This window comes from Lagopus muta, chromosome 5, assembly GCF_023343835.1.
Source record: "Lagopus muta isolate bLagMut1 chromosome 5, bLagMut1 primary, whole genome shotgun sequence".
Lineage (NCBI taxonomy): Eukaryota > Metazoa > Chordata > Aves > Galliformes > Phasianidae > Lagopus > Lagopus muta.
The window spans coordinates 3,214,405-3,239,191 of NC_064437.1; the positions used below are offsets into that span (position 1 = coordinate 3,214,405).

The window sequence follows — 24,787 nt, forward strand, 5'->3', positions numbered from 1 at the left end:
TTACATTATTATTGTGTCACTAGCACTGCTTTGGGGAATGGTCATACTCCAACCCATGCTACCTGTCTGAACAAAAGGCAGTTTTTGTGAAGCCTGTAAGCAAGTTTAGCCTTGTGGTCCTTTCACCAATAGCTTGTGGAAGTCTAAATGATCAAATATCAAAAAACAGTGCTGTGAAATGCAGCTTCATGCGACTCAGAGGTGTCCATCCCTCAGGGAACATAAGGATGTGTTTGCAAGGAGGGATCAGCAAAAGGGAGCCAATAAAGCAGCCACACTGCTACAGCCTGCAGAGGATGTGGCTTGTCTTTCCTGCCTGCAGGTGTGTTAAATCCCCATTACTCACACCCAAGGTTTTACCCAGTCCCTGACACCTGGGTGACAAGTGAGATAGCCTCAAATCTGGCCAGCCCCTAAGCTGGAAATGCAAGCTCTTAGTGCTCCAGTTACAGTTCTCCTGTCACATCCACCTTGTGACTGTGGTCCTGGAGCCTGTTTTCCTGCTATGAAGGAAGAAAGTCCTTGTGTAAGGCTGTGTGTATGCTCCTGGTTTTCCTCAGCATGGCAACAGGTGCGTTAGTTCTGAAACTCAGGTGGGCAATGGTCTCTTCTAATACTAGGTAGAGCTGTGGAAACCTTGTAGGTCTCCAAAGCCCTCAAAATTGCAATCGGGATTTTGATGACAGAAAGCAGAATGAAGTTGAATGCTAAAAAAGTGAGTTTAAACAAACCCAGACAAGAAAGAGCAAGTTTTGGGAAAGAGAATGGGGTGGTTATGGGCAGCTTCAGCTCCTTGAGCTGCTCTGGAAAAAGCTGAGGCACCACGGAAATACCCCCATGGTGATGGGAACAGTTCCTCCACGATTCCTAGGTCTGTCCATAGAAGTACAAATGTGATCAGGGGGATCTGTTTAAACCAGGGAGCTATTGCCTGCAAAGAGCCCCAGGGAACCTGGGGTTTAGCTCAGTTTTGGGGTTTTCTGAGTGCAGCTACCCCCTTTTTTGGGGAAACCTCCCACTCACAAGACACTGGCTATTGGCATCCTGCCACTTTTAGGCCCTGTCCCTGCTGGGTATATTGTTCTGCATTTAAGGTATTTGCAAGAGGCAGTTAGCAGCTTACGTGCCATTCCATCATGGAGTAACTTTAGGAAGAAATGAGAAACTTGTTGCTAACTTGGTTTTCATTGAAATGAATGGCTTCCTTTATACCGGCCACCTCTCAGAAATGTTGAGATTTAATTAATCCCTTGCTGGAAATAATGTACAGCATTAGCCCTAATCTCTAGTGCAGGATATCGTTGCTAATGCTAAGCATAAAGAAGGAGGCTTGTTAAACGTACAGCTGGAAGCAGGCTGCGCCCAGCATGGGCAGCACTGCCATCCATCGACAAGCCCCAGTGTGTGCCCCTCTGGGGTGGGGGAAATATTTGTTTCTAGTTGTGTTTGGAATTATATTTTCATGCTAAAGCTTTGCTACAAGGGTTGTACAGCAGTGTGAGTCCCAGCTTTCAGGAATCTAAATATGGTTAGTTGCTCAGCAGAGGTGCTGGGGTGCTTTTCTGTGCTCAGACAGCTTTATGCCCTAAGAGGATCACCTCTCTTTCAGAGCAATTAGCAGAGATGCTGGAGCCCCTGTTGTCTCTTGGTCATTTTGGTAGTGCTGAAGATTTGCAGCAACGCCCGTCCCTCTGTCCCCCTATGCCTCCTTAGCTCCTGCTGTGGCTCTCCATCCATTTCTCCTAGAAACCACTTCTCTTCCTCACGCTTTGCATTAGGCTTTATATCAAGGACTAATCCCAGCACCAGCAGTGTCAGAGAGAGGGCTGTGGATTTCAGGAGACTGCAAGGACATCCGTTGTTCATTTCAGGGCAGTTTTTTAATAGATGATTAAATAACCAGATGAGAACAGTACCAGCACATCACTGAGAAGCGTTCCGTTCTCTAAGTGAGCCTGGCTGTGATTTCTTTTCCCCAGGAGGATGAAAAATGTGAGGGGTTGGGCCACGTTGGTGCTCACTGATGTCCTTTGATGGGGCTTATCTCCACGTACAGTGTTGTAGGTGAGATGTGAAATGCTGATGGGGTTTCGAGGGGAGGCTGCAGCACTTTCTGAGTATTTCTGAGTGCAGAATATGAAGACGTGCTTTGGGTCTTTACTCACAGGATCCAACTGGAAAGGATCAAAGGAAAAGTGTCTATTTTTGGTTTTACATCTACTAATCGCTCTGAACAAATGAGCAATGCATCTCAGAAGTAATCTTTTTTCAGGTTTCCATCTGCTAAAAGTCTTGTAGGTGCTGTAACTTCAGAATAATTTCATGCCTGTACTTTTCACTGAAGACTCTGAAGTTGGAGTCACCAGTGAGTAGAAGAATGCAAATTTCTTTTCCTGACACTTGTGTCCATTCAGAAAACTACTGAAACAACACGTTTCAGGGCTGTGAACACCTACACCCAAAAATGTTGGAAACAGTGAGCTTTATAGGTTGCACAGCTCCTTTCAGTGCAAGGTAAACTGGCAATGCTACTCTGCATCTTTCTAAGTCCTTCTGAAGACCTCGAAGCCAATTTGGAAGGGATATAAGGGAGAGAGGTGTGAAGTCAGACAGACAGGGCAGAACCCGAGCCCTCCATCGCACACATCACCTCTGCAGGCTTTGGTGCTGATGCAGACAATGGCACATCAGGGAATGCAGATGGATTGCTTCTGCAGAATGTATTTGATCAGTGTGGATTTTATGCAAAGGAAAGAAAGAATGAAAGACAACTCAATGAGCTAAACAAAACAGTGAGTGGAAGTAGGTGAGAAAGATTAAAGGGGATTAATTCAAAGAGATGTTTCCTTTCTGCAACGTATGAAGTTATCCCTTTGCCCTACGTCATGCTCTAAATCCTATTCTGCAGTGATAATGGAGTGGCACAGAGGGAATGGGATAGGCTGTGGGGTAGGATAGCACAAAAGTCAGAGTTATTTGCTGGATTTATACTGACCGAGTCTTTCCTAAAGGGAAGCTTCTCACTATTTTATATCCAAGCAGTATAACTGTGCTTAAATAAATATCTCCATCGTTTGACAGCCATAGGCTCATTCCTTGGAGGCCAGTGGTGATTCTAGGGTGAATTTCCCAGCTTTCTGTGAAAGTGAGGTTTCACACCAGTTGTGAGCGAGTTCCACCCACTGCACCATCGTGTCGCAGACCTGTGGAAAGGAGTGTGGGAGCAGAAAGGGAGACTTCAGAGCTGTTGCTTTTCAGACGCTGGTTATCACAGGGTATTCTGTGCATCATTCTGAATTTGGGCTTGTTTTTGTGTGAAAGCCATTGGCTGGCAAGATTGCAGCAAGCATTCCTAGTAGTGCTGTTTTGAAGGGGAAAAAAAAAAAAAAAATTCTTGGAAAATTTTGACTTTTTAACTGAAAACTTGAAAACTTCAGCTGAAACCTTTTCAGCTGGAGAGCCTTCCCCAGTGCGGCTTCTTGTTTCTTTAAGCCAAAATGAAATAGCATAGAGGGAAATGGAAAATTTTCTGTTCTCGTGTAAAAGGCAAGTTTCTTACTGGTGTGCATTGATGGTAGTCTCTGCCCTGGCTGCCTGCTGGCCTCCAGCTCCACTATGGCTCTGTGGGTTGGTGTTCCCTGAGGTGCAGTGGAAGCTTTGCATAGTGGGAAACTGCCCGTGCTTGGCCACAGATGTTTCAGAGCATGGAAAATTTCCCTTGGAAGTCTCTATGCCATGGGTATCCAACATAGGCACCGATGGGATAAGATGCCTGTCACTATTAAAACTATGAATTGGTTACCAGGATATGACCAGGATCTACAGTGAGAAAGTATATACTGGGTTGATAAATGTTTCTGGGAATATCTGGACCCTCTGTTGTTGAAAGCTTTGTTGAGGAAGCGTGATTTGGGCATTGGAGACTGAATTCAGTGGGGTGGGAATGCCAAAGGGGCCCCACAGCACAGCATCGACCACCCATGTGTGGTGAGACCAAGGGCAAGCCCCTCCAGTGACCTCCAGAGAAGAATTACAGGGGATAAACTGTTCCCCACACATCCCACCCCTGGCTGAGGCCTAGCCTGTTAAATTAAACCCATTTCATGAAGGGTTTTAAATGCTGCTTGCCCATATGCAGAATTATGTCTTTAAAGATTAAAAAATCCAATATAAACAAAATAAATCCAGGGAGCTGAATGCATGAATCATTATTTTAGTACATATTGTCCATTCTAATCTGCAGTCCAATTGTGAAGTCATTCAAAATGCTGCTTCTCAGTAATTAGCAGGAATCTAACTCGGAGCCAATTTCTGATTAAATGTGCTTAAAATCAATAAAACATCATGAGTGATTAGAGTCACGTGTGATTAGCCCTGTCGAACAAAGCAGAATAAGTTATGGCCTCACTTTAACTTGTCAAAAAACAGAACTGGGGGTGGGAATGAGGAGGAACAGCTGATATTTCTATAAAGGGTTTTTCCAGTTCTCTGCCTTTCTCTTTGCTCCTTTGGAAGAAGTGAAAGGATTGGTTTGTTGTCTGAAAATTACAGGCTGAGGGGGAAAGTTTAGGGGCGGTTTGGCTCCTCTCGTGGGTTTGTTTAAGGATACCCTGAAAAAGGACATTTTTAATTCTGCATCTCAGCTGCAGGAGTGTGACCTGCTCTTCCTGCAGTCACCTTTCCCTCTGCTCATTCCTAGCTATCTGCAGCAGGAATAGCCCACACCCGTAGGAAAGCAACACTTTTTCACCTGGAAGAGAAAGGAGGTTGTCATAGAATCATTAAGGTTGGAAAAGGCCTCTAAGATCAAGTCCAATCCCAATCCATCCCCATCAAGCCTACTGTGTTCTCCCCTTCCCTGTGGTCAAAGGCATGTGTTGTCACAACCCCTGCTGCTAACAGAATAAGGGTCCAGCATGAGATGCTGCTGCCAGCAAAGCATCTTTTTGGGCAGGCAGTGTTTTGCAGCATCCCCATCTGCAGCAGCTCTGGGCGGAGGTGTGTGAGCACCCAGCGCATGGGAAGGAGCTGGCTGCAATCTCGTGTTGGGTGCGTGGGGTGGGAGAACTCCTCTGGAGCCCAGTGCTTGGCGTCAAGAGATGGAGAACAACACTCATAGCTACTGCTTCTTCACAGACAGCTTTGTGAACGCACCCACACCAGTAGGACCTTTGGAGGAAAATCTGTATAGATCTGTACTGCACCAGGATGAGGCTGCTGGGGCTGCTTTGTTCCTATCTCAGAAACCAGAGCAAAAAGAACACGTCCATGACATGCAGGCAGTGGCAGAAGAAGGGAAGTTTGGGAAACTCTGTCTCAAGCGTATTTCTGCTGCCAATGGCTGTGTTTAATTGTATTGTTCTGTGGCCGATGGGAAAGTACATTGTTTATTTCAGTAGTATGGCCACATGTTGTTTCCTGCTTGCAGCAACGCTCAGGCTTCCACCCTGTGAAGCTCAGAAAATTTGGCAAAAGCTTATTTTTCTTTCTCTTGTGTATTTAATCCTGATGTGTTCCCTTCTGCAGACAAAAAATTGTTTCTGGAGTTTCTTGACACCGCTCTTTCCAACGAGATGCTTCTTTCTCCTGTTCCCTTGGTTTTTCTAGAAGCTTGCTACCACATTTCACACCTGGGTGATTCAATAAGCCAATGGGAAAGGCTGTCCTTTCTGTGGGTGAAGGATCTGGAAGTGTCCTGACCCAACACAGAGGCTTCTCCTACGAGTAGCCTGCAGTTGGCAGTGCCACAACCTCCAAGCACCATGCCAAGCTTTGGGCTGGCATCTCTTTCAAATGAAAAGGTCTTGCAAGCTTCCAGCCAAAACACAAAGGAAAAAAAAAAAAGTCTATTAAGAGGTGTTCTGGGTTCAAAATCCAGAGTCCTTCATTGTATGCCATTGGTGGGTGAGTGATGCCAACATAGGGATGTCACCTTTCATTGTATGGCAGCACATGCCAATGGGGACAACAGATATGATTTACCACGTATAAAGGTTATAATTTCTGTAGATTTCCTTACTGCTGCCCTAGCAAGCTGCTGATCTTGAAAGACAAAAAACAGTGCAGAAACCAAGAGGATCCGCTGCTGTTGTCCATGGCTGTAGCTGGAGTGCCCCCAAATTACAGCAGCTGAGCCCTATGGTTTGCTGTGCTCCAAGAGATAAATCACTATGTTGACCTCATGGATCCAACAGTGAGGTGGGACCATCTGCATCCATCCTCAGTGCCACGGCACACACCAGATCAGATGCTTATTTTGCTGGGCTTGGGGCAGCAAGCAGTGGGGCATTGGGTCTGTCCAACGGGCTGAAAGTCAGTGCTTTGTACCTGGAAATAAAACCCAAACTGAATGCAGGAAACACATGAATCAGCTAATTATTCCTCTCCCCACAGCCCCTGTGCATAGTTTGGTGTCTGAGTTGGGGTTTTTTGCTTTTTCTCCAAAGCAGCTGGAGATGGGATGTTGAACATGGTGTGTTATTGCTCTTAACGGTATTAAAGAAAAACAACTCAAGTGTTCATTGGCATGTTTTGATTATACGTGAGGGTAAAATGAGTGCCAGATTTGAAATGAGAGAGGCTTTTTCCTCCAGTTCATATCATCAGGGTTTGCTGGGGGAGCAAAGTAGGGAAACAAGACACTGGGGTTGGCAGGGGCACTGGGTATCGTGTCCCTCTTAGAATTAATTTGGCATTTTCACTACACAAATTCCTGCTGTGGAAGACTGGAGTCCTTGGTGGTTCCTTTTCTCTCTTCCTTTGGTGTTCCTATTTGTGGCTTTAATTATTTGTACTAAAAGCCTTAAGCTCGTTATGGCATTTTGTGAAGTGTTTTTGTGGCTTGTGTTGAGTGAGTGTGTGCAGAGCAGTTGTTCCCTGGACCACTTTGGATTTAATGTTTGTCATACGATTGCCTGTGATTTCATGACCTCTATGGCTGAAGTGAGCCCTGTGCTGTTTTTTTTTTTATGTATGTGCAATTTAGCTTTTAATTAAGGCCTTGTTACCAAGGGAATTGCAGCTCAGTTGGCTCACATGCCTCAAGGTTCTCCTGGCTTGATGCTGGAGAAAGGTAGCCCATATTTGGAAATGCTCAGCTTGTTTCTCTTGTTCCAGCCATCCAAACTGTTTGAATTAATCTTCAGCCTCCTTTTCCAATGTTTACTGAAGAACAGCATTTTTATTTTTTTTTTTAACACTCCTTTTTATCACATAGTGTGATCAGCCGAGCCCAGACAATGTGCCTTCACGCTGTGGTCTGGTGCTCATTTAGCAGTCTACAAAGTCCTAACGAAGTGCAGATGCGCTGGGGAAGAGCCTCCCTCTGGCTGAGTCCTCACTGCAGCATTGCAGACCAACGTGGTTCTGCTGGCACTGGTTGGTGGGATGATTTGGTCCTGAGAGGTTTTACGTACTTCTCTCAACCTCATAGACAAGCAAACTGGCCTGTATTTTTATTTCTCTTCCTCTTCTCTCCTAGTTTCCTATGCTAACAAGGTTCGTCCTTCTGTTTGGCTCCCACAACTTATATTATTCACAGATCTAAGGTCTTCCTTTTTCAAGTAAAGAAGCAATTTCTGTAGCCCTGTTTTTAGGTGCTCAGCCTGTACCACATACCTAGGACTGATTTTTCAGAGCTGACTCCCTTCTCACGCTTGTGTCCTCTCTCAGCTGTCTCTAGGATACCCGTAGGTTTTGGGAGCTTTAACAGACACCTGCCTCCAGATTAATGCCAGACAACCAGAGCAGATAGGTACCAGACCTCCATTCTGCCACTTTGAATAGATCTGGTCCCCCCACCTTCCCCTCCCTCCCCCCCCACACTTCCCCCATGCCCCTCCTTGAAGCAGGGACCATAAATTTACTTGGCAGCAAGTTCCTGAGATGCCACCAGGCTCAGCTGCCTTTCTAAAGTAACCTGAAAAAGATTACTGCTGCTAACAGGTTTTCACACATCTGTTTTGGAGAGGTTTAACAGAAGGTGAACTTGAGCTGTGTTTTAAGGCAGTCGCTTGGGATATAATACTGGATAATCATATGCTGTGCCTATGGGTAATTAATAGAGGTGGCTCAAACATCAGTACTTCAGAACCAAGCCAAGTCTGAAGAACCATTAATTCTTGAGAAGCTTATAGCCAGTGCTTTTGTTTTTGAAATGTGCGGGTTTTCTTTTTGAAATCAGGATGCAGATTTGAGCTCAGATTTTGCATGTTTTAAAAGTTTCTTTTATGCTAGGTGTGTTCCAGGATCTCCATCCCAGTCCAGTTTTAATGACTTTGTGTTTTCCTCTTGGGGAACACTTCTTATTGCTGCCTTTGTTTTAAAGCTATCAGTTTCCCCTTCAGGTTTTTCCAAGCCCAGTAGTGAAATGTCAAGCTGGGTCATACAATAATTTTTAGGAATCATTCTGGAGTGTTTAGTATTCGTATAGTGGCCAAACTCTGAGTTCAGTCAGTTGTAATCATCATGCTGGAGCACAGTCAAGGTGAGAAGTTTGGCCTGGACCCTGTGGCCATCTGGCCACGGAGAAACCAGCTGCCTCCTGGGCTAGAAATGTCCTTCATCCATCATGATCAATCTCAATTTCTACAAACAAGCCCTCATTCTGAAGCTTACCTCCCCACGCACAGAAGACCACACTCTCCAAATATTATCATTGATGGTTGTTTTAGGTTTTGCATGGAGAAAACTCAAGTCAACACCTTGGAAACAACCATAAGTAGATTACCAGGCCAACTTCCACATCCTTGGTGGTACCTCCTGGGAGAGAGGGTGCCTGGAGATCATTTGACCCAACGTGTGTAGAAAGGCATTCGTGAAGGCACAGGATCTTCCTAAAGGAAAGGCAGATGAGCAACATTTAAAGAACTGCTCTCAATGGCACAGGAGTCTTCTCCTGATGTTGACTTCTCTGTTGCTTTGTAATTGAGGAAAATAGACACTTGCAATGCAGTAACTGCATCCCACTAAGTCCAGATGCCTCAGGTAGGTCAGATAAATCATGCTTTGGCCACTTATTTCTCTCCACTCGTGCCAAAGGGAGTCTAGACCAGTAGCTCTAGTGTAGACATCAACCCCGGAGACACACAACATCCAGGGAGATGTGAATCTCAGCTGGTTTGTCTCTGCCTTTAAGCCTGAATCTGAGGAAAAAAAAAAGAAAGCCATGCTGCAGGCAAACACAATGGTAAGAAACACAAAACAAAATGCTGAAAAAGAGAAAAGCTATGAGATGGCCAACAGTTCTGGGAAGGTAAGGGCATCTATCTGAAAATGAAACAGCACAATGAGAGAGCAGGAGAGAAAAAGGCAGCATTGGACCAGTGCAGGAAAATGAAAATTTCCTTTCAACGCTGAAAGTAACAGTTTCTAAATTCCACCTTCTCTGTCCCTCCCAAAATGTAAATTCTAGTGGTTACCCCTGTAAAAATCTGGAGCAGTTCTGTGGTAGTAAGTAGCAGATTCTTGGCTACTGGAGCTTCAGTGCAGCAGATGGTTTTTTTGGAAAATGACACTTGCAGGGCCCAGCTGGTAACCACAGCTGAGATCTCCCTATCAGAGATCTTAGGAGTCAACTGCTGCATTGGCTTTGATTGCACTGGAAACAGCAGCTGGGCTGCTGGAGATCGCACCCAGGTGTGGTGTGAGGAGGTACAGATGGGCCAATGGCTGACCCACTTCAGGCAATGCCCCACCAGAAATGTCTGCATTAACTATGACACTGCCAGAGTGTTTAGCAAATACTATTTCTTTTATAGGTGATCTGTTAAAAAAGAATTCCTTCCTTAGGCTCAGGTAGTAATTAGGTCCATTCTGGAACAGAAGCGATCGCCTCATTCTGGCCCTGCCTGAGGCACCTTGCTGCTGAAAGGCCATTCTGCTGCCAGCATGCTGCAAAGCCAGGCCAGGAATAGGCATTCCAGCAGGAAATGTTGGCATCTAGAAACAGATCCCTCCCAAAAAACATGAGTAACTTGAAATATTAGAAGATCTTACTGAATAAAAGGGTGGAAGAATGCCTCAACTTACAAGAGTCAAAATGAAAATCAGTCAGTAACAGCACATGGGGAACTTTGCTGCTGCTGTTATTGAAATGCTCATGCTCCCCAAAAATGTTGAAGAATCATAGAATCATAGAACACTAAGGTTGGAAAAGACCTAAAAGATCATCCAGTCCAACCGTTCACCTATTCCCAATAGCTCCTACTAAACCATGTCCCTCAACGCAACATCCAGTCTTTCCTTGAACACCCCCAGGGTCGGTGATTCCACCACCTCCCTGGGCATCCATTGCAGTGCCTGACCACCCTTTCTGAAAAGTAATACTTCCTCATGTCCAGCCTGAATCTCCCCTGCCGTAGCTTGAAACCATTTCCCCTGGTCCTATCACTAATGACACGAGAGAAGAGGCCGACCCCCAGCTCGCTACAACCTCCCTTCAGGAAGTTATAGAGAGCAATGAGGTCTCCCCTGAGCCTCCTCTTCTCCAGGCTGAACATTCCCAGCTCCTTCAGCCTCTCCTCATATGGCCTGTGTTCCAGACCCCTCACCAGCTTTGTTGCCCTTCTTTGAACACGTGGCATCACTTCTTGCACCAGGTCTCTGGGTGCTTGATAGTAAGTGAAGGATTTCCAGATGTTTTCAGTGTCAAACAGTGGCTGTATCTCAACTTTCCCCAAGAGTAAGAAAATACAACTTTCTTCCTACCATCTGATCTGAATGTTATTTAAGCCTCCTTTCCAATAGTTTTTGTGTCCTCAAACTTTGTCTCTGAAACTTACTTTTTGCGCCCATGCCATATGCACACCCACCTGGATGTGTTATGTGCTATGTTATGTTTTATGCTGTGTTAAGTGCTATGCACACACACCTAACCATGATGTGTTATAAGTAGAGATAGCTGTGGATTTTCCATCCTGTCAATTTCCAACTGAAAAAAAAAAAAAAAAGTACATTCAAAAACATCAAATTTTGCTGTGGAAAAACAGAAGTCCTTTTTCTCTGTTTGAACAGCCTCAAAATAAAGCCGTTATGGTAAAATTGAGATATTTTCTTAGGGAATCAGTTGTAATCAGGGCGTATGTATTGTACGAAATAAATGTTTTGTTTTTCTGTTGTTTCAGTCAAGTGTCAACCAGTTGGTGCCTGTTGGTAAAAACGATCAGTTCTGAAAGTCAAGAGATACAGGTCGTCCTCCCAGCTCCATGGTGGTTGGATTCCATGATGTAGACGTGTAACTTCAGCTCCAGATGCCACGTTGTGTGCTGGGATGTGCACAGAAAGGGTGATCAGGCACTGGAGTGGACTGTCCAAGGAGCTGGTGGAGTTGCTGTCTCTGGAGGTATTCAAGAGCCGTGGGGATGTGGCACTGAGGGATGTGGGCAGTGGGGACACGTTACAGTTGGGCTTGGTGGTCTTAGAGGTCTCTTCCATGATTCTGAGCCTTTCCTATGATTCTGTGATCCATGGTAATACTGGTGTTTCAGAGATAAGATTCCATCTATCTGGGGTCTTGCTGTGATGTGGACCATTTGTTGATCCCTGTGTTTGTGCATTTGGTGCTCTTTAAAAATCATCTCTTTCACCTGGCTTTCTTGTTCTCCAGATGAACCCAGAGCCAACAGAGATGTGCTAATACACAGAATGATAATGATAAAGACTTTGTGTCACTCCTTCCTCACCTCACTTCCTTACAGGGCTTAGACATCACACAAACAAACTCAAGAGTTACTTAGATTATTTAGTATCTCATCAAATAACTTAGCTCATTGATTTCTGTGTTTTTTTTCTCCCTAAATGTATTTTTCTTTTTGCATTCAGGCATGCTGCAAAAGGAAAATGATCCATTCCATAACTCTAGGCTTATCTGTGATCCAGCTCTGAGCACCCTGAAAATTTGCCCCAGCTTTCTGAAACATCTGTCGTAGAGCAAGCATGCATCACAGCTGTTCTGTGGTGTTTAAAGGACAGAGGCACCTGAACTATTGCTCCCCTGCCATCAGTTTCCGATGAATGAAAACCATCTTGAAGACACAATGTTGCTGATCACCAAAAACAGGGCAGGATTGTTGCTTGTTTCCTATTCTCTAACAGGGGAGCACCAAAAATAGAAGCAGCTGCATCTTTCAATGGGGTGAGATTTGAATAATGTTGCTGTGATTTAAATAAAATGGGAAAGCTGGGTGCAGTGGGGGGCTTGATCGGACAAGTGCAAATGAGACCACATTTCAGCATCCTATGGCAGATGTGATTCCAATTTCTCTGACCCTCTGCTCAAGAATATTTGAATCTGTAGTTTATTCTTACGAAGGCAGCGACACTGACACAAAGGATCTCAGCAGGCTGCTTGGAGAATGTCTCACAGCTGATGCTGGCAATGGACAGATGCAGCAGACCAGCGACTGCCAGATGATCTCAATGAGATTTTAAACCAAAAACAGAAGAGGGCTGTTTTTCTTCCTTATTTCCCATACCTTTGGATGATTTTACTGGTTTTAATGAGTTTTGGACTCTGGAAAATTCTACCAGTTTCAGTAAGTTTTCTTCAAGTTTCTTACTACCAGCCATTCAGAAACACCTGTCAGCTGTACTTTTTGAGAATTATATGTATCTCTTGCAATATAGCAGAGACTATCCCCGAATTCAGTCCCTTCTGTGATGCTGTCTCCCGTTGTTCTTCCCTGTAAGACCGAACCTGCAGGTGTTCCTTAGCACAGGTGTTGAACCAGTGCACAGCAAAGCTGGTAATTAGGAGGATTCTTTGAAACAGCCAACAGAAAGCAATTTCTGCATGTGAAATGGATGAATGAAACCATCACAATAATTTAGGTCTGGCAGTACCTCTACACATATGAGGTCCTGATGTAGGATGGAGCTGAGGCCAATGCAGGATCACCATTGTTGCTGTGCTGTGCTTCAAATGAAGCAACTGTGGTCCTGCAGGGATGCAGGGCTGTGGTCTTGTTGGGGTGCTGGAGTGCATTTGTTCCCCCAGCTCTGCTCAGCACTGGCTGAAAGGTTTTGGAGGATGTCTCTGTCTCTGCTACCAGCCCATGATGTTCTCAGGTATCGCACCTCTGCTACACCCACCATCCCCTCCCTCTGAGTGGGTCCCAGGGCTTCCTGGGGGGCTGGCCCTTTGCTCTTGCATCCTTCACATCCTCGAGCTCATTTGTCACGTTCCCCCATTTACCCATCTCACTGTGATGCATATTTACTAATTCTAACATTTCCTCGTTAGTCATTCCCTCCAGGCCCATTAGTCACTACAAATTCCCAAACGAAAGGCCGCGGTGCATCGTTCCTTCCAACAGACAGCTGACACGTAGTAATTAGGCAGCTGAACATAAAAATAATGAGGCTGAGGCTCCTGCAGATCTCTGTCCCCCTTCTTGGCACCTGGGAAGCTTCACACACAGCCCCAGCAGCCACCACTGTACAAGCTGCTCCCTGCACAGACGTGCCTCTTTCTCTCTTTCTCCCTCAAAACTTGCTATCTGGCCCATTGAAGGGCTGCTCAAGCATTTAGTTTCATGACTTCTGGCAATGTTTTCCAACCTAGGCACTGAATTATCGAGCCTCCCTTTCTCAGTATCATGTAGGGACTGGTCCAGCTCCTCCCTACCTCCAGGGCATCCTCGTGCCAAGCTGCCCTGCCAGTTTGCTGCAGACTCTCTAACTCAGAGCTCACTCTTGGAGATGATGCATTTTTTCACAATAAATTTACACACCATAATAAACAGAATGATCCAGGCACTGGTTAGACTGTCGTATGCGATGCAAAGTGTTATGAGACCAAAAGGCTTTATGTGTCCATCCCAATTTTCCTGTTTTCTTGTATTCATCCTCTTTCTCTCTCTTCTGCACTGCTGGAAAACCATTCAGTTGCTTTTATTCTTTTTTTTTTTCTTTTTTTTTTTTTTTCCTTTCTCTTATTTTTTTTCCTTTTTTACTTTCTTCTTTCCCCTCCCCCCCCCCCCCCCCCTTCTTTTCTTTCTTTTTTTCTTTCTCTTTTTCTTCCTCTTTCTTTCTCTTTCTCTCTTTCTTTTTTCTTTCTCTTTTCCATTTACTTTTTCTTGGCTTTTGTGGCACTCACTTTCCTTAGCCACAGAAATACCCTGGAAACCAAGTTCCCATGCACACACCCAGTCCAAATCGCAGTGCCTGGCATCGCTGGAGTCACTGGCAGGTAGGACGAAACTTCCCCTGCAGCTCTTTTTTTCCCCTTCTGAAGCAATGTGTCTGGGCTGCATTTGGCTTAAACAGGCCCTTGATCTGCTTTGTTTATGGTAATTTCTTTATTCCTGTGAGAGAGAGAGGGAAGCCAGCACTGAACGGATATTGTTATGGGACTGCAGATGGGCAGATGGCTTGAAAAAATGATTGCAAGATTTCGCTTGCACTCTGGGCCCGTCTTTCACATTTGGGTGCAGAGACCAAGTTTGTCTTCTGTCACACGAAGCCTCGATTAGTTTCCCTAAAACCAGAAACCACTTTGAAAGCAAATCCCCGAGGTCACTGGCGCCACAGATTTGGAGGTGAAGGATTTGAGGTTAAGAGCTGACAACCAGGATGGCGAGGCAAGATTATGGAAATGAGGATCTGCAGCAAATTCTCTCTTGTTTCCCCCTTGTAACCTGCTAATGACATTAGCGTCCGTCTTTGACAGCCCCTCCTCACAGGGGAACTTACTTCAGCACTAAAGACGCTTTTATGAGTCCCAGAGATACGGCAGAAAAACATGTGGGCAAAGCTGCTAAGACCCAGATATGGGACAGAGTCCTTAAAAGCCCAGCATTGACTTAAAGGACCCGAAGTGAGGAGTGGAGCACTTCTCTCCTCTCTTACAGCTGTGAAGCTGCAATCAGAGGGATTAAAGCCCCCCACCCATTAACACTGCTTTCCCAGCTCAAGCTGCTCATCGCTCAGACATCTCCCCTCTTTTTCTCAGGGTGTTCCCCACCATAACTTCAAGGACAACTGCCCAAGGACAGACATTACTAGAAGTGAAATCGCTCCCCATGAAGTTGGTGGACTCACGCTGTAGGACTCACACTCCTGCCCTTGTCTGCAGGACTTTTCTGCTGGTGTCGGTGAGCTCAGATCCATTCCTCTCCTCCAGTGAGGTGGCAAAAAGCAGGGTGATCTTCTTCCTTTTCTACCCAGTAATAGTTGATGAAACGCTGTCAGTTACTTTCTAATCTTGAAGTGAGTAGTGTCCTGTAAGTACAGTGAACCATCCATGTGGATAGAGGCATTAAGTATGGAAAAACAATGAACGTGGCTGTTTGAGAAGCACCTTACTCACCTATCTAAAACACCTGCCATTCTATTGGTCTCAGATGTATGAATTTGTGGCCTTGTTATGAATATTCTGATGCCTCAGCTCTCTAGCATTGAAGCATTCATTGAAAGTAGCTATAGCTTTACAAATAGAATTTTTTTTCAGAAATAGAATTTTTCCATCTGTTTGTTCCATTTTCCCATCTGTTCCTCCAGCCTCATAGTCTTGTTCAACCTGTTTACGAAGATTTCCTTTAAGTGAATATATATATTTTTCCATTCCAGGACAATTGTTTCTTTCACTGTGGTTTGACTCGTTCTTACACTGCCTTTCCGAGCCCCTCTGTGTGCTTTTGCCACTGACCTATTTAGCCTTCCAATACACATTTTAATCCCTTGATGTGAACATATGCCTTGAGGCCATGAGGATTTATGGTTGGATATATGGAGATCACTGGTGGCCCTTTGGCCAAAACCTGGTGAGAAACCTGGGATGCTCCATGGATGGTATTAGGAGATTTGCCTTGGTGCCACAGGCATGGGTGACAGCAGGGCACTTCCAGTTGTACTGCTGTTGGCCAACATGGTGAGTGAATGTATGCACCTTAGGTTTTTTGCAAAAGTGGACACTTTGCTACCAGAATAAGCACAGCAGCACGCACCCTGCTGCAGTGGCTGCTCTGCACAACACTGCCTTTCGATCACCAGCATTTTCTGCAAATGTACTTGTCCTGCGTGCCCCAGGTGTTGCTCATCTTTGAAAGTTATCACACAATGCAGAAACACTAGGACCGTGTGATAAGCAGCAGATAAATACAAAGTGAAGAATAAATTGCCACCAAACAAATTCTTCTCATTGTTGGTTGCCACTGAAGATGGTCTCACGATTCTTCCCAAGAGCTCCATTACTGAGAAAGCTGTGCTAGCTTCTGGGTGGTACCCAAGGCAGTTCCCAGCCCATGTTTATAGAATCAAATAATTATTCGAGTTGGGAGGGACCCTTAAAAGCCATCTGTTCCAACTCCCCTGCAGCAAATAGGGAAACTTACAGCTCCATCGGGTGCTCAGAACCCCTTCCAGCCTGATCTTGGGTGCTTGCAGAGACAGAGCCCTTAAATGGGAGGAGTTCTCAGGAACATCCAGGCAGTGTTTTATTATAGCTCAATCAGAAGGTGCACTGCGTTTGTCTCTCTGTAAGTGTCTGAGAGGCGCAGGGAAGCTCTCCTCGAGGAGTTGTCGTTTCTGCCGCACGGAGCACAGATTTGCGTCTCTCCAGGCCACCCAAAAAGGGATCTTTGATTTGTCAAAATAACCCTTTCTGCAGGGGAATGGAGAGCTTGGAGGATATCCAAAAATGTGCTAATCTACACTTTTTAAATTTCTCTTTTTATGTAAAGGAGGAGGGAGGGGGAGGGGAGAGAACTAATAATAAGCTTGTAAATCATGTGGTTAAGTTTAAAGAAAAATGCTTTGGGAAACTTTTCCAGTCTTCTGCAAGAAATTTTGCTTTTATTCCTTCTGTCTCCACAAGACTTTTGCCTTCTACTGTTTGCCAGCAGCAGGAAGATTGGAAAAATTCTACTGATTCTGTTATCATAAGCAATAACTGCAGAGTGCTTTTATTGTTATCCTCCTCCTCCAGAAAGAGCGAGGTCAAACCCTCTGTTTAGCTAAACCCAGACTTCTCTTGTGCTCCAGATGTGCTAAGCAGAAGAGCTATGTGTAAACAGAGTTTTTTTCCTATTCAAGAAGAAGTTGAGTGCTTCCTTGTGTGTCCATGAGACCTTGCAGACTTCTGGACTCCACCTTCCAGATAAAAGGTCTCAGAAAAAGTCTTTGGTGCAAAGGAGTGCAATTCCTGCTCGCCTTCAGAAGGACTTCCCTCAGAAGGACTCAAACCAAGCACTGCCCCATTGCAGCCATCTACTTCTTTTAAAGGTTTATATTGAACAGCATCCTGCTCAGGCGTGTATGATGGAGGCAGCAGCCTTCACAGCAGCCCCTACACTTGCTCTTATCATGTCCTTTTGGACACTTGGAGCTAAGCACAGACAAGCTGCACATTTCCTTCCAAGGACAACTGCTTGGTTCTTGAGCTCTTGGGTACCAGAGGCCAGTCCTGCCTGTTTTATAGCAAGCTCATATAATAATAAACTTTAAATAGTTTGATAAAAAGGTTATCCATCAGCAATATGAGTTGTTTTAGTTCTCTTTGTTCACAGAAAACAAAGGTTTTCTGATCACAAGTAAATCCCCCCATGAGCATTGCCTTTAACCAAAGAAAAGCTTTCTAAAGAACATTATCCCTTTGGGTAATGATGCACTCCCCCATGCTCATGGTACGAGGCATTCCTCTCCTTCACTTTGTTACTTTCTGCAGCTCAGCTTCCATACGCTGCTGCTGATGTGCAGTGCCAATGCTGTTGGTGATGAATTTCTTGCAGAGCTGACTTGAGCAATGTCTCTCTGAAGTAATCATTTTTTTTTCTCCCCAGCATTTAGCTGAGCACAGAGTCTCCAAGACCTTTCATCGAGCATCCATCAGCAACGAGTTCAAGCTAAGCAAGAAACTGCCCTGTTCCAGAGGCTAAGCAAATCATGTGCCTATGTTGTAACTAATTATTTGTATTGGCTGATTGCTTTTTAATGTGTCTGTTTTACAGGTAAACAGATTTATCTTAGAAATGCAAACATCATAATGACGTTGGGTTTTACTCATTGCCTTCCTTCAGAGATGGAAAGGCTGAACACTGAAATTGGTGTGATTTAACCTTTTACAGAATTCAGCTGATTTTCATACCTGTGCATCATTATGTCCCAAGTTGCTGGGAAAGATTAGGAAAGCCTGAAAACAATTGTGATGATACCACCCAGCCCCCAGCTCTTCCTGAACACCCCCATTTAAAGTGGAGCATTTAGAGGAAGTTAGAGGGGAAGTGGTTTCTGGAGACCACTGCGTAGGCTGCCGTTCAGAGTTTTAAAGAACATCAGCCATCAGAACATCAGGCTGAATGGGCTCTGAGCACCTGCTGGAATGGTTGGTGTTCCTGTTCATTGCAGGGGTGTTGGACAAGATAGCATTTAGAGGTCCCTTCCAACTCTAATGATACCCAGAGGGTAAAGAGATCCAAAAGCTTCAACCCCCCAAAGCTCATGACTAAAACTGCAAAGGCTGGGTGAAGGCATAAAGAGAGACAGTAAAGCACAGCTTTGTGGTTCTGAGAAGGCTCTCTCAGGCTAACAAAATAAGGAAAGGGAAGAAACTCACCAAATTAAAATTCTTCAGTGTAGATGTCACACGTATGCTGATTGTGAACCCCTACCTCCATGGGCTGGGGGCACAGTCTGGGTGGTGTCTTCACCCCAAGGTACTCCTGCATCTCTTTTACCTTTATTTCTAAAGAAAAGCAGATCTAGAAAATCTCTGGATGGAGATACTCAGGACTGACAGCAGTTGCCTTCCTTTTACCATGTGGCCAGACCTGGAGACCCAAACCAGCCATCAGTTTCTCAGCACATCCCAGCCTTGCCCATAGTGACACTTTAGGTTCCCATTCCCATCAGGAGGGCCCCTCACCTCTTGCTTTCCACCACTGCATAAACTGATTTCAGTGGAAAGGGGCCAGGTTTTCGTGCTTATCCTCCCTACTGCACTGGCCTGGGAGAGGAAAGGCCTTTACCTGCTGCTGGCCGCGGGCAGGGGACACAGTGGAAGAGGCAAGACTGAGGTGCCTGGCGGCAGCTTTGTGGCTGCATTTCAGTTTGCCTTCTGGGCCGGGGTTGCAGCTGGCTGGCCTGATCTCATTCCCTCCCACTGGCTCTCACTGAGAGCAGAATATGCCTTCTCCCGCTGATTTCTGCTTGCCATATTGATTGCAGCAGGGTATAATGGAGACAAGTCGGGCAGAAAGCCAGCCACCCTTGGGAATGATTAAAGGGCAAGCAGGAAAGGATAGAAGTGAAGAAAAACAGGCTGACACTTAGGATGTGGTGGATTTGGGGCAAATTATGCCCCTTTCACCACCTCACCCCATGCTCGGGACCGTGCAGCAGAACCTCTTTTCAGCTCTGCCCAAAAAGAGGCGTTGCACCGACCCCCGTGCACGCAGGGAACAAAATCCCCAGAACGCCTACAATATCCCCATTGTGCATGGATTTGCAGACTGATTATTCAGAGCACAGCCAAGGAAAGGTAAGGCTATGACCCATTGTTTTCGTGCGATCAATTGAATACTGTCATTTGCATTTAAAACGCTCCGAATTCGCACTGTCAATATGCCAAACAGCTGCTCGGGCTTTTCAGCATTCCATGGTGACAATCACACTATCGTACATCATTGGCACCAGGATTTGCAATACTCTCAGTGTCAAAATTTTGTGTTTTTTTTTTTTTTTTTTTTTAAATCCCCCCCCTCCCCCTCCTTCCCTCTCTCCCCCAAATACCCAAACCTGTGAAAAATCCTCTTTTAAAACGATGGCGTTCGGTGCTGCTAAGCAGGCCTTCGCAGATGCCAGCATATCAAAATTCATCTCTTTTCTTCCTCTCCTACAATTAAAAGGTAGTTAAGAAAGAGGCTGTTCCTGATAGATCCACCTTCTGTTTTCTCCTTTGTATGCGTATTATTCATTAGCAGTCTAATAAGAGTTTCAAAATGCTCTGTGCCTCTGCCAGCAGGGCATATGTATGTAGACATGTGCTTGTGACAGATAAGTACATAAACAGCATATTGGCACCAGAAAGACATCTGTGCCTAGAAAAACGCTTGTGATATGTACATAAATGACATTTTAGCTCTAGTCAAGTCCTTGTGGCTTTGAGAGGAATATGTGACTATACTCTTCTCTGTGAATATTGAAAAGGTGCATCTTAGGAAGGAGAGAATTTCAGAGGTTTACCGAGAGCCAAAGGAAGAGCTCTGGTGTGGGAACCCAATGCTGAGCACAATCCAGCACCCCCAAATCTGACTCGATGTGGCCACGTGAGCGCATCACTGCACGGAGCTGGCGAAAGCAATGAACAAAATCTTGTCCTGAAGACCAAAAAGTGGAGGTGTTTGGGGTGTGGAGGCGCAGACAGGGGTCCCCATGTGCTTCCTGTTACCTGTGTGTAATTAAATTACCTGCGTGTAATTATCTGGCTGAGAAATGTGAAGAAAAGCTCTTCAGCACAAATGTCTTCTATGGCAGAAAAGGGAAATGGTGGTTTGTTACAGAAGGGAACCAAATGTGCCGTCCTCTGGAAACCTTCCTGGGTTGCACCAAGGGCCACTTCATAGGTATACTCATATTGTTCAGCTTAGGCTCAAAACACCTCAGTTTAACCATTCACAGTGACAGCCACCTGTTTTACAGCTTCAATCCATTCTGGAAGCTCCATTGCAGCCAGGAGGTAATAAGTGAGAGGTATGTAGGAGAGCATTTGCATCTACTCCTAAGTAGGAAAAAGGGAAGATGTAAAATTGGAGGTTTGAGTATTTGCCATGCACACATAGAAGTAACGAGGGACTCTCTTCCCTGATTTTGGGGCTTGGAGTCTGACTCCCTGAGATATTTGAGCCCTGAGCTCCCATGGGTGAGCTTTTGTCCTGGTGAAGTCACACCAAAGTGTGGAACTTTGGCTTTTCCCCCTTTTAGCACTGGGTTCAAGCACATACTCCGCAGATTGCTCCAGGAGGTACTGGTGCTGCTGTACTCACAGCTCCTCACTTTCTGCAATTACAAATCTCCCATAGGTTTCACCAGATCCAGCAACACAAATCCTAAAAGGAAATGAATGTCCAAAGCCGCCATCGCCTCTGGGTCCATTTCGACTCACCTGGGTTGGATCGTGAAGCGACAGCTGTGCGTGCACAAAGCCCTTTGGGACGTGACCCCATGCACACAGTGGAGTTCTTCACTAGCAAAAATGGTTTTTTGGGATCTGATGTGAGAAAGAAAGAAAGAAGCAGCAAAATATTCCCTGCTTCCTTTGACTTTTCTGGGCCTGTTGGTTGGCATGGCCAGGTGGGCATCCCATACCTCCTGCATCCCCTGGAGGTCCTGCAAGCTGCAAGGGGAACCACAGAGCTGTTACTTGACTGCAAAAAAAGTGTTCAGGGGGAAAATTGTCTCCAGTCATTCTCATTTTGCATGTGATTTTTCCTACATATGTTTCTAATCATTAAGAAATTCTGTAGCTTAAATAATGCTCTGGAAGTACGGTAACTGTTGGACTACATTCTGTTGTAACCTTATTGAATTTCACTTCTCTGGAAAAAATAATGGGATACTATATCTTGAAAAACAAATGGTAATTGAGTTTTTAACAGAATGTTTCTCTTTGTGTTTCAAAACCTTCTGCACACAGTTAGACATCTAGCCAGGGAAGAAGGTACAAAGCATATGGGCCAATTTCTGTCTGTTGGCTGATCAAGATGCCTTAATATTTAAGCAGTGATGGGTGTGTGTCCATGCAATATGGCACAGTGTATCTCTCTGCCCGATACCCACGAGCTCAGGTGAGATGGCCAAAAATTTTGTACCATGGTTAGAAGAGCATTCTAGGAGGAAACGGGGAAAGTGGGCTTACAACCTGCTCCCTATTAGGTGTTGGCATACCATCCTTATCCTGCATGAATTCACATTTTGGCTATTAGACAACAAAGGGTTTATATTCCTGTGTTTGTGGTGCTGCCCAGGGACACAGGCTTACCTTCTAGGTGACAAGGTTTTGCAGAGACTACAGAAATAAGAATTGTCCAACAATTTTTCTTTGCCCATACGCCGTAGTGCTGTGATTTCCTGAGTTCTCTGGGGATTTGCACATCACTGTGCTCTGATTTGATTAAAAGCTGGGACCTGAAACAGCACCATTGCAATGGTAACTTACAGGTGTTATTGCCTACTGAGATTAGGAGAGGCATGGTAATGCTGGAGTATTCTTCCCTGATTTTTAATAAATCTATCAAGTTAGGGACTTTGTGAAGAGATGCATTTGGACATGGGAATCTTCAAGGCAAAGTAATAGGCATGAGGTTTCTGACTGACAAGACACATGTGAGTACATGCAAAATGTGCTCCTCCAGCTAAAAATAACATTTCTCCTGTCAACCACGATGCATCCACCCCCACAACACCACCCAGAAGAACACATTAACACCTTGGCTTTGCACGTAGCCCAATTCACAGCAGCCACAAGTGGTAGAGGGATCTGCACTCTGTGTGCATGCTGACAAATCATATGGCATAGCGAAGAACAGAGGAGTGAAACTGGGCTAGCAGAAGTTGACGCCTTATCATCACAGTCCCTTTGAGCATGCTGTAGGCTGACACCTCCACCAACCGAGTCATCTCCCCGATGCCAGGATGAAGAGCACGAGCCCACTATCCTGATTTAGCCTCCGAGGCTCAGCTCACCACACTGAGAGGATGCAGTGATGTAAAGAGGCAAGGGATCAAACCCAGGTGCACCAGCAAGGGGAAGCAATGAGTGCCCAACCACCACTGCTCACAGCTGTGCTACAGAGATGGTACAGTACAGACCAGTGATGTGCAGTGTTTCTCCCATTATGGGTCCACAGTTTGTGCCCAATCCCAAAACCTGTAAATGATATTTCAAACCTAGGAGTGTTGGGTTGCAGATAGGCATCACCCTTAAGGAGGAATCCTGTGCTAACTAAGGTGCAAATCTGTCATGCAGTCTGTATGCAGCATAGCAGTCAATAAGTAGAAAAGCACATGGACAGTAAAGAGAAATTGAAATCAACATCTTTTGCCCAAAGATTATTTCCCATCAATATGTGATGTTGTGTTGCTGTTTTGTTTTTCTAAAAAAAAATTAAAGCCTTCTAGAAAATGTTGAAGAAAATAAAAAATTACCATACATAGAATCCCAAAATTGCAGGGGTGGGAAGAGACCTCAAGAGATCATCAAGTCCAACCCCCCTGCTGAAGCAGTCCCCTACAATAGGTCACATAGCTAGGCATCCAGATGGGTCTTGAATATCTCCATAGGAGACTCTGCCATCACTTTGGGCAGCCTGTTCCAGTGCTCCATTCCCCTCACCATAAAGAAGTTCTTCCATATGTCAGTATGGAACTTCTTATGTTCAAGTTTTAGACCATTACTCCTTGTCTTATCACTACGTACCACCAAGAAGAGCCTGGCCTCATGCATTTGCCTCCCACCTCCCACCACAGATATTTATGAACATTTATCAGATCCCCTCTCAATGTTCTTTTCCCCTGGCTGAACAGATCCGGGCTCTACTAACATTCTCATCATAATTTCTAGGCCAGCCATTTTAAAATCATTATTGACAGTTCTTCATCATTATAAATGTGGTTTGTGAAGTGTAGTTCTTAGGTGGTGACATACATATAGATAGACAGATATAAAAGATGTGGAAACACATCAAAGCTAAAATATTGGCAGCTGACACGAGGGTGGTTCACGGACGTGGAGGTCACTGTCGGTCCATTGCAGCCTTCCCCTGGACAGCATGAAGCTTTATTCAGAGGGGCTTTGAGGAAATCAAGGAGATTAAAATAAGTAAGTTCCAATCTCTCCTTTAGCCAACAAGCACATGAGCCTGTGTTCTCACTCTCAGAATTAAGCTCCTATAACTCTCATCTAAGTTGAGCCTAGAGCTCTCACAGTGCTTCCCTTGTCCGAACTTCACCTGACTCCAGCAAAGCTGAGCAGGCTTTGGTGGGTGCTGAAGGCATCTAGGCCTTCCCAGACAGTGCTTAGAGCTTAACAGGATCAGCCCCTTGGCAACTTGCATGCTGTCCATCACCTCAGATGCCTTACACTTTTTAATTTATGCAATGCCCACCATATGTAATTAGCTAAGTGAGTGTCATGGCTTTGTGATTTTTGGTTTTCGGTGTTCCACATCATAACACCATGTAGTGCACTGGAAGTTAAAGTGTTAATGCTCCAATTCCAGGTACCTGTTCCGGCACGCCATAGAAGTCATGGGATCTGGCCCTTCCAGTTGGTTCTAGTTGGGCGCTCTCTTACTGCCTTGCAGTGGGTGCTGGAGGGTGCTTTCCTAGCCGTTCCAAGCTTTTCAGGTTTGTCTGGTCTCAGGAACTCTCTCTCTTTCCTATTTTATTTGGTTTATTAGTCTCAATTTCAAGTAGATTGTATTATATTGTGTTATCTTGCATTCTGATATCACAGTAAAATAAGTTTTTCTCCATAGATCATCGCCGCTGTTTCTTTTCCCTTTCTTGAGCCCAGCTCCCATCTTCCTACCCCCTTTCCGTTTTCCTTCCTATTTCGTGGGGCCGGGGGGGCCCAGGGGCCTACTGCCCCCCTGTCATGGGCATGGATTGATCTAGTTAACTCCGTGACAGTAAGCTGCTTTTTCTTAACCTCAAATGTTTGTAATGCTTCTAATCCCGGTTAGGTGTCTGTATAAAGGAGCTCCTTGTTAAGGGCGTAGGGGAGGAATTTTCTTCTATAAGGAAATTAGGTCCTTGACCGAGATGTAAAGCCAAAGGTTTGAAAGATTGCACT

The 24,787-nt window shown here is 45.1% G+C and overlaps 1 long non-coding RNA gene across 1 annotated transcript; it reads left to right on the forward strand.

Annotated features, from left to right (window-relative positions):
• The first annotated feature begins 401 nt into the window (after positions 1-401).
• LOC125693529 (uncharacterized) lies at positions 402-13,871 on the forward strand. Its single transcript, XR_007377139.1, has 3 exons — positions 402-571; positions 11,124-11,341; positions 11,821-13,871. It is a non-coding gene; the product is annotated as an uncharacterized LOC125693529 (long non-coding RNA).
• Positions 13,872-24,787: the final 10,916 nt, after the last annotated feature.